Genomic DNA, 13,319 nt, shown 5'->3' with positions numbered 1-13,319 from the left:
TTTACAAACACAACAGAGCTAGAGTTACAGGTGGTTGTGTGTTGTTGCCCAGTGTGGTTGCTGAGAACTAAACTCAGATCCGCTGGAAGTATGTGCTCTTGAGAACTAAGCTCTCTCTCCAGCCCCTATAAAATAGCATCTATTTTATGAGCCATCACCTTAATCACACCTACTTCATGATTCATCATCATAGCATAGCCTTTCTATTACGTCTTCAAATGTATTTATAGTAAATGGTAGGTGTTAGTAATCTGTTAAACTCCACCTCCACAGTCACCTGGCAATAGCCAGGTATGCTCCTCCCCACAGTTACCTGGCAACAGGCGGGTAGCCCTGCCCACTATAAAAGGGGCTGTTTGCCCCCTCCTCTCTCTCTTATTCCTCTCTTGGTCCCTTGACCCCGAGCCTGCAGGGTCGCAGTCCCTTCTCCCTTCCCCCTTTCCCTTCCCCCTCTCTCCACATGGTCATGGCCGGCCTCTACTCCTCTCTGCTCTCTCTCTCCTCCCCCCCCCTTAATAAACTTCCCCTCATGGAACTGTCTGGTCTGCTGTTATCTGTTCCAAGCTGTGCACCGAAATCCTTTTAATGGTGCTGAAACCCGGGATATGAAGACTTCGGAGACCTCAGCTACTGTGACCTGTGCAGGACAGACACAACACCACTGCTACACCACGTGTTTCTTGTCACTGAGTACCCCAGGCCAGGCCTGGACCAGTACGATTACTCCCCTTGGATGGGACACTTCCCCTCTCCTCTCGAGACAATTTCTCGCCTCTGAGTACCCCAGGCCAGGCCTGGACAGACTGTTCTTTCTGCCCCTGGAGCACCGGATCCAACTGTACTCCCCAGCGTGTCTCTTCCACGGGTGAGCCTTTACTGTCTTAGGAGCACCGGGTCCGACCATAGTCCCCAGTGTGTCTCTTCCAAGGGAAAGCCTTTCATGCCCTTTCCTCTTCACCTCCTTCATCATTTGTGGCCCCTGAACACACTCAGTTCCGTCGGTTTGCCTGGAAAGCCAGCGGGTTCAATACCCGGCTCACTCCCTCCCCCTTTGCCTCCTCTGCGCCGGTCAGCCGGTTTGCCTGCTCCCTTCCCTCTGTGGTTTTTAGCTCTGCTCTGGGCCTTCCCCTTACATCCTGCTGCCCAGGACCTGTAAAGTGTTAGTGCCTTCTGCCACAAAGACTAACGTTGTGGTGATATGGGACATGCTTACTTTTCCTAACTGTAGCCACCAGAGTCACTGGGCAGCGACTTCTGGATGCTAGCAGGAAGTCCCGCCCTGTCACTGAGGCTTGCAGACCTCACCTGCCCGTGACACCTGTGGCTCACAGCTCTAACCTGCCAGCCATACTATCCAGCTTTCTTAGCCAAATGTTTCTGTGCTAATACAAAAATGTGCTTTTCTCTTCCTATACAACCCACCAAAGTTACTTAAAACTCTTTCCTAACCTACATCGATAGATTTTTATTCAGTTACAACCAATCCTTATGGTTCTCAATCTTATCAGAAGTCTGCTAACAGTATATTTTAAGTTTATGGCCGACAGAATGCCCAAAGCCTCTAACAGTTACCCAAGATGGTTTCAGAAGACACGGACACTGGACTCTTAGAACATACAGCCTGGATTGTATGTGAACAAATGCAATGGGATACCCTGAGTCAATTGACTTGGCTAAATCAAGGTAAGTCATTTCTCATGTTATATGTATCCATTCCACAGAAAAAAGCCCTGTGTCTTCTGTGCTTAAAAGCCAAACTGACTTTCACCCAAGAGACTATGGAAACCACGGGAACTGTTGGCTAGTAGACTCTGTCATTTTTTAAAAATAATATATAACCGGTAGATTATTGTTTACTCTTTCTCAGACTTCTGACTACATTGACAGCTAAGCTTTCACAGATATTATCTGTTACCTGATTACCTAAACTCAGTTGCCATCAATTAAATGCTTCATATTTTCTCTTCTCGCTATCCCATTGTCCTAAATGATTTGACTTCCTTTAAACTTGCTTAACTCTAAAATATTCCACTATACAATCCAACAAAGGTTCATCTTAGAGACTGCTTGTGTTGTTAACTCATGCTGTAATCTGTTTTGTAAACTTATAAGCTACAGGAAACCCACTCAGATCTACCTCTCATGGACCAAATAGATGCCATCCAGATAAGTAAAGGTCCCACTCACTACCTATTACAAAGGGTGGGATCCCTCTGTGTTTCAAATGTACATCTTAGAAAAAATTTTCTTTCTCCCAAGTGTACTTAATCTTATTTCCTACATCTTGTCAAGTCCAGGTGCATCCAGAACAGCTCCAGAGAAGCAACCTCCAAATGCTCCATCTCCTGTCACACACACAGCTGCTTCTACTGGATCTGTTCTTTCTGGCCTATCCTCAGATGGCTCACTCCACAGACCCTGGACAACAGAAAACAACCAGCTCTCCTAAGACTGGATAAACATTCCCCCATATCCATTCTTCTAGGTTCCCCCTAGAGACACATAGCCTCCAGTGCCAGCAGGAAGTAGCCAGATTTCACGACAACCCTTTTCCTGCTTCGCTGTCACCTCTTTCTAATTTTTCTTTTTTAATTAAACCAAAATGTGGGAATGTTAGTAATCTGTTAAACTCCACCTCCACAGTCACCTGGCAATAGCCAGGTATGCTCCTTCTCACAGTTACCTGGCAACAGCCAGGTAGGCCTGCCCACTATAAAAGGGGCTGCTTGCCCCCTCCTCTCTCTCTTGTTCCTCTCTTGGTCCCTTGACCCCGAGCCTGCAGGTTCGCCAGTCCCCTCTCCCTTCCCCCTCTCTCCATGTGGTCATGGCCGGCCTCTACTCCTCTACTCCTCTACTCCTCTCTGCTCTCTCTTCTCTCTCTCCCTCCCTCCCTCCCTCCCTCCCTCCCTCCCTCCCTCCCTCCCTCCCTCCCTCTCTCTCTCTCTCTCTCTCTCTCTCTCTCTCTCTCTCTCTCTTTCTCTCTCTCTCAATAAACCCCCCCTCTTGGAACTGTCTGGTCTCCTGTGATCTGTCCAAGCTGTGTGTGAAAATCCTTTTAGTAGGAAGTTCACGCTTACTAAATCTATGTCTCAGCCCCATACATACACATACTCCCAAAGAATCCCTTGTGGATTGTTTTCTCCTGTATTGATTATACTTTTTTTTGTCAATTATTTCTTAGGAGTTTTCCGGTGTTAACCTGTTGTGATGGTAACGGTGCCTTCTGATGTCCCCTCCTCCATGTGTGGCTTTGGTTAGTTGGTTTCTCTCTTTTGTGTGTTCAGTGGTTTTCCAGGGGACTGCATCCCCAGCAGGCTGTTGTTCTGTTCTCTGGGTGATTGATGGAGCGAGCCTTGCAGGCTTAGGTGAGATACAGTTTTCCCATTGTCTCCAAAATTGCTCCTGGGCACAGATTTCTCTCTGCTCTGTGGGAAGTCAGCCTGCCTGACAAAGCAAAACGGAATCCTGTTCCCAATAGCAGATTCAGAGCAGGCAGGCAGGTGTTTGTGCCAGGGAGATGCTACAGAATAGAACAGTCCCCTAATCTTCAGAATTCACCATTATGTTAAGATCCATTAGCTTGGTCAGTGTTTCTCAGTTGCACATGCAGAGTCAATTCTAACAGATTTTAAAAGGATTTTATTGTTAAAGTTTTATTTATCTTTAAGATTTATTTATTTTTGTCTTATGTGTATGTGTTTCTCTGAATGCATGCATATGCACCATATGTATACCTAATACTGGAGAGGTCAGAAGAGGGCATCAGACCCCCTGGAACTGGAGTTAGTAAAGGATTGTATGTTGTACCATGTGAGTGCAGGGAATTGAAACCGGGTCCTCTGGACGAGCATCCAGGGCTCTTAACTGCTGAGTCATCTCTCCAGCCCCATTTGGAATCATTAAAGAAAAAGTTCCCAGAACCTGAAGGCATGAGGTGGCTCAGAGGGTAGACGCATTTCTGCTTAAGTCTGAGGACTTGAGTTTAATCTCCACGTCCTACAAGGTGACTGAACATAGCTGACTCTGGAGAGTTGTTCTCTGACCTGCAGATGCATGCTACGGTACATGTGACTACACGCACGCACGCACGCACGCACGCACATGCGCATATACAAATTTCCAAAAGCTAAAAGAGTCCCCTTCCAAGCATTGTCATGGAACATTTTATCACAGAAGATGAACAGCAGGACTCTGGAACTTCTGCAATTCCATGAAAGGTAACCAGAATTATCATATGGTGGCGGCTAGCAGTAGACGATATGTGCTCTCACATATTGTTTTTTCTAAGTGAATGCTTTCTGCCTTGCACGGCTTCTTCAATGAGAACAGTGGGGACTGCAGGTTGTACTGTGTCCACCGTGACCTTGCGGTGAGGTCTTTGTAAGTTGATGATCCACATGAGCTGGGCTTATGGGCAAGTACCATCTTTCCAATCAGTTTAATCACTCACAAAAACGGTCGTGGTTATCTTCACTCATGGTACTGTTACAGAGGGTGAGAAAGGCAGTATATGCAAACCAGCTAACTCTGCCCCGGGTTACTATGTATACTTAGTAGACATTATACTTACTTTGTTTTGGATTTCTGTTTGTTTTGTTGATGGTTTTCTTTAGTTTTTTTGAGATGGGGCTCTCATGTAGCTTAGGGAGAATTCAAACTATGTTACCACTCCTGATAGTTCTCTTTATTTAAACATTTTTTGAGATTTCTGTTAGAAAACAACCTAGATTTCAAATGCAAATATTTTTTGTGGCCTACCTGCTGGTACACTTCAGTCTACCTTTGATTCAGATGAGAGCTCCATACAGCTTCTTATTTTTCTGTATAAAAGTCCCTCTCTTGTCTCATAGCTACCCTTCTATTTTCAAGTCAGCGGCCAATCAAAGGTTGGATCCTATTCCTCCAGGATCCAGAGATACAGTATTGTGGTGGTTTGAATATGCTTGGCCCAGGCAATGGCATTATAAGGAGGTGTGGCCTTGTTAGAGTAGGTGTAGCCTTGTTGGAAGAAGTGTGTAATTGTGGGCTGATCCTACCTGCCTGGAAGCCAGTCTTCTCCTAGCAGCCTTCAGATGACGATGTAGAACTCTCAGCTCCTCCTGCACCGTGCCTGCCTGGATGCTGCCATAGTCCTGCCCAGATGATAACAGACTGAACCTCTGAGCCTGTAAGCCAGCCCCAATTAAATGTTGTCCTTATAAGAGTTGCCTTGGTCATGGTGTCTCACACCATGTGTCTCACAGTAGTAAAACCCTAACTGAGACAGGTATATTCTGAAATACATGGTTGTCTGAGTAGAAAGTTAAATTGTGTAAAACCTCTGGAACTATACATGTTACCCTATGAAGTAAGTGTCTTAGCCCTGTTAAAAAGTTTTCAGCTAGGCAGGGGGCCTAGTGGTTCACAGATTTGTGATGCCAACTAGACAGGGGGCTGGTGTATGAAGATTGTATGAGTTCATTGCCTGCCACTGCATCAAGTTCAAAGGGAACCTTGGCAAGTTAGTGAGACTCTCTAAACTGAATGAAGACTGGGGATATGCTGGGTGATGGAGTATTTGCCTGGCATAGGCAAGGCTCTGGTTTCAATCTACAGTACCACAAAGAAAAAAAAGAAACAGAAAATGAAACCATCGATCTTGGAAGATATTTTCTTAAATTGAATATATATTTTTTTAAAAAATAAGATTAACTTAATTATAGCTACGTGTGACTGGGAGTCTGTGCAAATGTTATGTGCATATTTGTGCACGGGTGCTCACAGTGGCCAGGAGAGGACAGTAGTCCTTGGGGGCAGAGTTACAAGAGATTGTGTGCTATGCAGTATGGGTTCTGGGATGTGAACTCTCTTCTTCAAGACTGAGCAGTGAGTGTTCTTACCCACTGAGCCATCATCAGTGAGTCCTTCAGTTATCTTTAAGTCACGATTGCTTTTATGTTCATATTTGTATGTAGGATGTTATAGCATAAGAAGGGGCCACTCTTGTTGATGTAAAGCCCACCGAAGACTGAGACCAGCTCTCACTTGGTAAGCACATCCTGACCCTTATGGTTCATGTTCACTGTTTCAAAATGATGGGCTGCTGCCAAATCCCATTCTCTTTCCTTCTTGTTGCCTGCCTCTTGTTCCCTTTCCCCTTCTTCAGGCTGGTTCCCTGGATAAGGAGGCATCCCCTTAGGGCATGAAATTGTGGCACATGTGCGCACGCGTGAGGCTCCCCCTCCCCTTTTGTCTTTCTGAAGTCTCCTTGTCTCTCTAAGGTATGCAGTCTCTATAAGGCACCTCCCACTCTCCCGCTCTTGATTAGACTCTAAGGCATCTTTTAAGTATTGGGAAACCAGATGGAAAGTTGGAGGAGCCAGAGCATGCCCTCCCCACTCCTGAAGCCCTTCATCTAGACCGCACGGGGATGAAAATGAAAGAGACACCGGAAACATCTCGGAGGTATCCCTAAAGCATGAGTCCACGCTCTATGGTTTGGCCTGTATCTTTTACCCTCAGCAATGGGTTCTATTTAGCAATTCCTTGCACTCAGACATACACCAGAGGTTAATCTCCATTTACATTTCCGTAGACATGCAGAGAAATGGTGGTACATACAAGAAACATGTTTCCAGACACGTGATATCCATTTGTCAGTTTCAGTTGATACTCGGTCTGCCTACTTATTGAGAAAAATGGGGAGTGTAAGCTCCCCACTATGGTACAGTATCCCCCGTGACTGGCCAGGAGACCATGGAAGATTCAGATTGTGTGTATAACTCATAACGGGCTCCCAGCCACCCTAAAAATAAAAATACATTGTTACAGCTGAGCAGCCGGAGATGCTGCTCTTTAAAAGCACCCAGCCTACTGTCAAAGGTATGTGGTACCTGAAATAATACATTCAGTGTTTTCAGGAGATTAAAGAAAAAGAACACACAAAAAAGAGGGGTTGGGTGGGGGGCAATGGGAACATTTCTATCTCAGAAGAAGCAGATGTTTCCCAATTCTGAAGATGTGGGCTGCAGCCAGCTTATGAAGCCCCTTGAAATTAACAGGCTATATCACAGGTGTGAATAGGGCCTTATCTAAGAAAGCAAGAACAGCCCCCATTACAACCGGAAAAGCAAAAACAACAACTTCTGAAGCCTGGGACAATGAAAAAGACTTCCCTGCATAAAATTGCAAGTCACTAGCTACTTTGATTCTGTTTGAATACTTAAGTTCATTCCCAGAAGCCCATGGTGGAAAGTTTAATGTAGAATTTAAATTTAGAAAGAGCATTCAGAAAGAGCAAACTATTGACTGTAAGCCAATATGATATACTGTATGATGGGGGTCATTAAAGTTAAAAATATCTTATCTAGCGTTGCAGAAATCCCTAATATGTTAGGACTGAAAAATTCCCCCGGCAAGTTAGGTGATTATCTTTGTAAAACTATTTCTTGGTCTTCTCCCTAAATGTTTCAACTAAGATAGAACAGATAAAGATGAGATGATATTTCTATACCTATGGATTACTGCCTGATGCACCAGAAAATGTTGCTAATTGCAATGCCAGATATGAAAACTACGTTGAAGAGCGATGGGGTGAGTCCTGTGGATCTGTTGCTGAGCAGATGACCTCCTTTGAAGATCTTTGCAAGGAAAATAATCTACTGCCAGCAAAATGATTAAACAGGGCCGGTGGATACGCTCAGAGCCCATTGTGGGTTGAGACGGAGAGGTTAAGGCATTAGATTGCAAGTCCAGAAAACCAGACTAAAGAATCTTAAGAAAGGAGACTTAAGGAAGCTCTTGATTGGAGAATGCAGAACGGCAGCACACATCAGTGCTGGTTTGAACCAAGATTCAATGTTATAAAATTTTTAGTTCTGTGTATGAGCACATGCAGGTGCTCACAGAGGCCAGAGTGACAGATTGTTTATTTTTAATCTTTTATTTATTTATACTCCAGATTTTATTCCTCCCCCCCATCCACCCCCGACTGTTTCACATCCCACCCCATGTCTCCAGGAGGATGTCCCCACCCACCACCCCACCAGACCTCTAAATTCCCTGGGTCCTCCAGTCTCTTGAAGGTTAGGTGCATCTTCTCTGACTGAACCCAGACCTGCAGTCCTCTGCTGTATATGTGTTGGGGGCCTCGTATCAGCTGATGTATGCTGTCTGGTTGGTGGTCCAGTGTTTGAGACATCTCGAGGGTTCAGGTTGAGACTGCTGGTCCTCCTACAGGGTCGCCCTCCTCCTCAGCTTCATCCAGCTTTTCCCTAATTTAACCACAGGGGTCAGCAGCTTCTGTCCATTGGTTGGGTGTAAATATCTGCAGCTGACTCTTTCAGCTGCTTGTTGAGTCTTTCAAAGGACAGTCATGATCGATCCCTTTTTGTGAGCACTCCATAGCCTCAGTAATAGTGTCAGGCCTTGGGACCTTCCCTTGAGCTGGATCCCACTTTGGGCCTGTCACTGAACCTTCTTTTCCTCAGGCCCTTCTCCATTTCCATCCCTGCAGTTCTTTCAGACAGGAACAATTATGGGTCAGAATTTTTGACTGTGGGATGGCAACCCCCTCCCTCACTTGATGCCCTGTCTTTCTGCTGGAGGTGGGCTCTCCAAGTTCCCTCTCCCTACTGTAGGGCATTTCATCTAAGGTCCCCTCCCTTTGAGTGACAGATTCTTCTGGAGCTGAAGTTACAGGCAATTGTAAGCTGCTGTGTGTGTGCTGGGAACTGAACTGTCCTCTACAAGAAGAGTCATCAGTCTTAGCTGCTGAGCCGTCTGTCTCTCCAGCCCAGATTCAGTTGAACTTTAGAGCTCACCTCACAGCTTCACTGCCTCCCTTGACAGGCTTCCTTATACACCGTCCCTGTGGACAATGGATATTAGGATTTGAATCTGCAGTGTCCAGCGAAGGCTCAAGGATACTTGTTTCCCAGCAAATGACATTATCTTGGGGGACTTGGTGCTTTCAAGGAGATGAGGCCTGGCTACCAGAAGTAGATCCTTTGGAGCCATAAACTGGGATGAAAACAAGCCTTGTCTCAAGCTCCCAACACTGCGCAAGGAGCCACTCCAACCACCTTGCCTTTCCTGTCATGATGTACAGTAACCCCCTAAAGCTGTTGCCAGTGGTCAGTGTGTGGGTCAGGTTTTCACAGGTTTGTGACACTTTATTCAGATGATTAAAATATATGAATCATATGTACATTAAAAAGTAGCAAGAAGACTATTCAAAGTCAATGTGATTAGTAGTACAGATCAAAAAAAGAAGCGTTATCAAGAGTAACAGCTTTGAGAGCGATATTATGAGAGTCCCAAGTTACTGCCCAGGGCTACTTTTATGGGATCTAAAGGAAAGAAAGACTGGTTACTAAGGGGTCTAATTTGGGTAGTTTTTTATTTTGATTGACAGACTCATGTTACATAACCGTGTATTCAATTATGTGTGCATAGTTGAGTTATATAATTGTCTTATTTAGGGTTGCTTGGTCATGGTGTCTGTTCACAGCAGTAAAACCCTAACACAATGACCTTTCCCCTACTGTCCTACACTGTATCTAATTTTATTACTATGCATGTCCAACTATGCATATGCACATGATGCTTTATCTTGTTGTGCGTGCATCCAAAACCAGCTCAGGATGGATCAGCCCCTTGCTCTGCTACCCAGCTGTAAACTGGAAATATTTTATGAATAGGAGCTATCCACACTGGATGACTGTCCAGAAGAAAGAAAGCTATCTTATTATTTGGAGTAGGGTGAATGTGTAGCTTGATTTGTCTTGTGTTTGAGACAGCTAAGTACATTGTTAGGAGAGAGGTTTGTACAAAGCCCAAATCAAGTGGAGTCCCAGGTTGCTAAGCTATTCCCTATGCTTTCCTGCCCCCAAAGCATGAGCCTGGAGTTGCCTTCTCTTACTTTCAGTCAAGAACCCTAACCATCCTATCAAGTTTTAGGAAAGGAACCGGTGAGGCACTCTTTCCTAGGCCCAGAAGCTTTTACATATTGTAATGAGAACAAAGCTGGTTCCAAGGATGCTTGTCTATAGCGTGAAGCTCTTAAAAACTGAGCCATGACACTAGAGACACACAGCAGTTGGGAAGAAGTGGAGCCTTGCTTTGGAAGAGGGCAGAGAACAGTTATGAGCTGGTCCTGTGCAGCAACTGGCTTGTATGATGTAACTACTCCATCCTTTGCACTAAAGCGGGTCATGTAACCTGGAGCCAGCAGGGGAGCCTGGGCTCACGTATTCTGTTCACACTAGCATAGCTATTGCCACATGATTTCCTAACAAATTAACTTAGGGTCACCTTGACTCAGGCCAGGCCAATCATATCCACTCTTCCAAGTAGCAGAGTTAACGAGATTTTAGCACATGCTTCATGGGGTCAAGAGAGCAATTACTATTCATCTGAATTCATAACACCTCAAAGTTACTAATGTCAGGCTAATTCCATGTACTGTAAACAAATGAAAATAGCAATGTATATTTTTTTCTATGTCATCTAGGGCAAGTATTTGATCTCTGAGTATCAGCATGCTTCCCAGTTAAAGTCATATAAAATGCCATGCTATGGGACTGTTTGTTGCAAAACAAACACATTGAAGACTTGTCTCTTTTGAAACTTATGCTGCATTTTAAGTGCCATTGTGGCAGTATTTAGAGAATAGGCATCGAGGACCCACCATCTAAAATAGAGTAGGTTCATTATTGTGGGAAAAGAGCTATTATATAATTTTTAAATGATAGAAAATTGTACTTATTTATGGTGAACTATATGATGTTTTTGTTTTGTTTGTTTTGGTTTGGTTTTTTGAAACAGGGTTTCTCTGTGTAGTCCTGGCTGTCCTGGAACTCACTCTGTAGACCAGGCTGGCCTCAAACTCAGAAATCTGCCTGCTTCTGCCTCCCAAGTGCTGGGATTAAAGGTGTGCGCCACCACAGCCCAGCCATGATGTTTTGATATACATATACATTATATGATAGCCAAATTAGGGTACATGCACTGGGTTAGCTTACTTGACACAAGTTGGAGTCACCTAGCAAGTGGGAACCTCAGTTGAAGAATTGCTTTCATTAGATGACTGGCCTGTGGGCAAGTCTGTGAGGCATTTTCTTAATGAATGATTAATGTGGGAGGGCCCAGCCCACTGTGGGTGGTGCCACCCCCAGGCATGTAGTCATGGATTGTATAAGAAAGCAGGTTGAGCTAGCCATGGAAAGGAAGCTAGTAAGTAGTGTTCTTCAGTGGTTTCTGCTTCAAGCTTCTGTCTTGGCTTCCCTGGCTGACACACTACAGCCTGTAATGCAAACGAAGCCTTCCTCCCCAATGTGGCTTTTGCTCAGACAGGTCTATCACAGCAAAAGAGACACATGCTAGGACAATGAACATATCTACCGCTCTTTTCTCTCTTTTTCAAAAAAGATTGTCATTATTTTTATTTACCTGTCTGTGTGATCCCACATAAATGTGGGTGGAAACGGAGGCCAGAAGAAGGTGTCAGGAGTCCTGGAACTGGAGTTGCCTGCCTGACATTTCTAACATTTTCTGCTGTTAGCAATTGAACATGGGTCCTCTGCAAGTGCTTTTAACCACCAAGCTATATCCTCGCTCTGTCTTCCTCCCTAATGTTTATCAGCTTTGCCTACTACAAAGTTCTGAACAAACACCAAACACCAGCTCCCATTACTTCTGAATCATAATGGTGTCTTATTTCAGCAGATTTACGACAGGTGAACTTTCCCTTGTGCAAAATTGTTACACACACACACACACACACACACACACACACACACACACATATGCATGCATTTGAGACTCACTACTTTGAGCTGGCAATCTTTGCTTTAAGGAAGAACATTCTCCTAACAAGTCCGAAATAGCATAGCGAAGCGTTTTGCAAAGGAGTTTTCAGAGTAGACTCTGTCCTCTTAGTGAGTTTTAATTGTGAGAGAAACAAGAGTCTTAAGACATTTTCAGATTTGGATTCTTGTCATGGAGGTGAGAACCTAAGCTCTTGAAGACAATTCCTGGGACTCACTGGACAGTGAGTTGAGTTTGGAAGGTCTCTACCATGTGGACTTTCTGCCATCTACTGGTCATTCTTGCAAAACACAACTATGTTGATATCCCTGTTGGTACCCCTATTCCCTCCCCTTGAATCCTGCTGGTTCCTAGGCTTCTTACCAACTTCTACATTCTAAAGCAGTGGCTCTCAACCTCCCTGATGCTGCACCCCTTTAATAAAGTACCTCGTCTTGTGGTGACCCACGAACATAAAATTATCCCATTGTTACTTCAAAAACTGTAATTTTGCTACTGTAATGAATAGCAATATAAATATCAGAGATGCAGGGTGGTCTTAGGTGACCCCTCTAAAAAGGCTGTGACCCACAGGCTGAGAACCATTGTTCTAAGGTATGTCTTTAAGACCTCTAATGTAGGAATAAGAGAAAAACGTCTACAGTGAGGTACAAGCCTGGGACGGGGGTGAGAGGCTTGAGTATCTGTAGGCCCAGTCACTTAACCTTCCCAGCCTGAGTCATGCTAGCTAGTTACTCTAGTATCCCTTAGGCACGAGCAAGCCTATCCATATATACTTCAGTCTTTTAAAAATCAAAGCTAATTTACAATATTGTAATATGTCTAGAGACCTTTAATCATGTTACCCTTCAATTCTATTGATCACTGGTTTTATCACACATTTAAGCACACATTTTGGTAACTATACTGACATTTTCACAAAAAAATAACGATTTCTACATTGTCTCTTTTGACTGTATGTTTTCTGTTTTGCTGAATTCCATCTTTTTTATTTTCTTATTTCTATTGCAGGTTTTTCTTCCTCTTCATTTCCTATCATCTTGAGGTTCACATGTAGATCACTGGTTGTAGGTGTCTCTTCTCATACGTCTGTGAGCATATAAAGTTGTACATTTCCCTGTGAGCACTCATGATTTACAGTCTCTGCATTTGCCCATTCTTTCTGTTTTCACGAAGCTGAAGATACTCCTTAATATCCCATGGATTTAACATCTGAGTCATATATGTGTTCATATGATGAATATTGACCTAATTCCTACCGTTGGAAGAATTCTCCAATCTTTGTTAACAATATCCACAATTTCTGATGTAAGCAAATGATTTTCTCTGAAAGACTTACTTTCTAAAGCTATATTAACATTTTTTTTGGTCCAGCATGTGCATCTGAAAAGAAGTGTCTACTCTGTTGTAACTGGGTAGAATATTTTTTATAAATATCAATTAATTTGGCTACTGTTGTTCACATCTTCTTTATCCTTATTTATTTATTTAGATATTTATTAGATATTTGG

This window comes from Grammomys surdaster, unplaced genomic scaffold (assembly GCF_004785775.1).
Source record: "Grammomys surdaster isolate TR1022 unplaced genomic scaffold, NIH_TR_1.0 187, whole genome shotgun sequence".
In the NCBI taxonomy this organism is placed as follows: domain Eukaryota; kingdom Metazoa; phylum Chordata; class Mammalia; order Rodentia; family Muridae; genus Grammomys; species Grammomys surdaster.
This window is presented reverse-complemented; position numbering follows the sequence as displayed.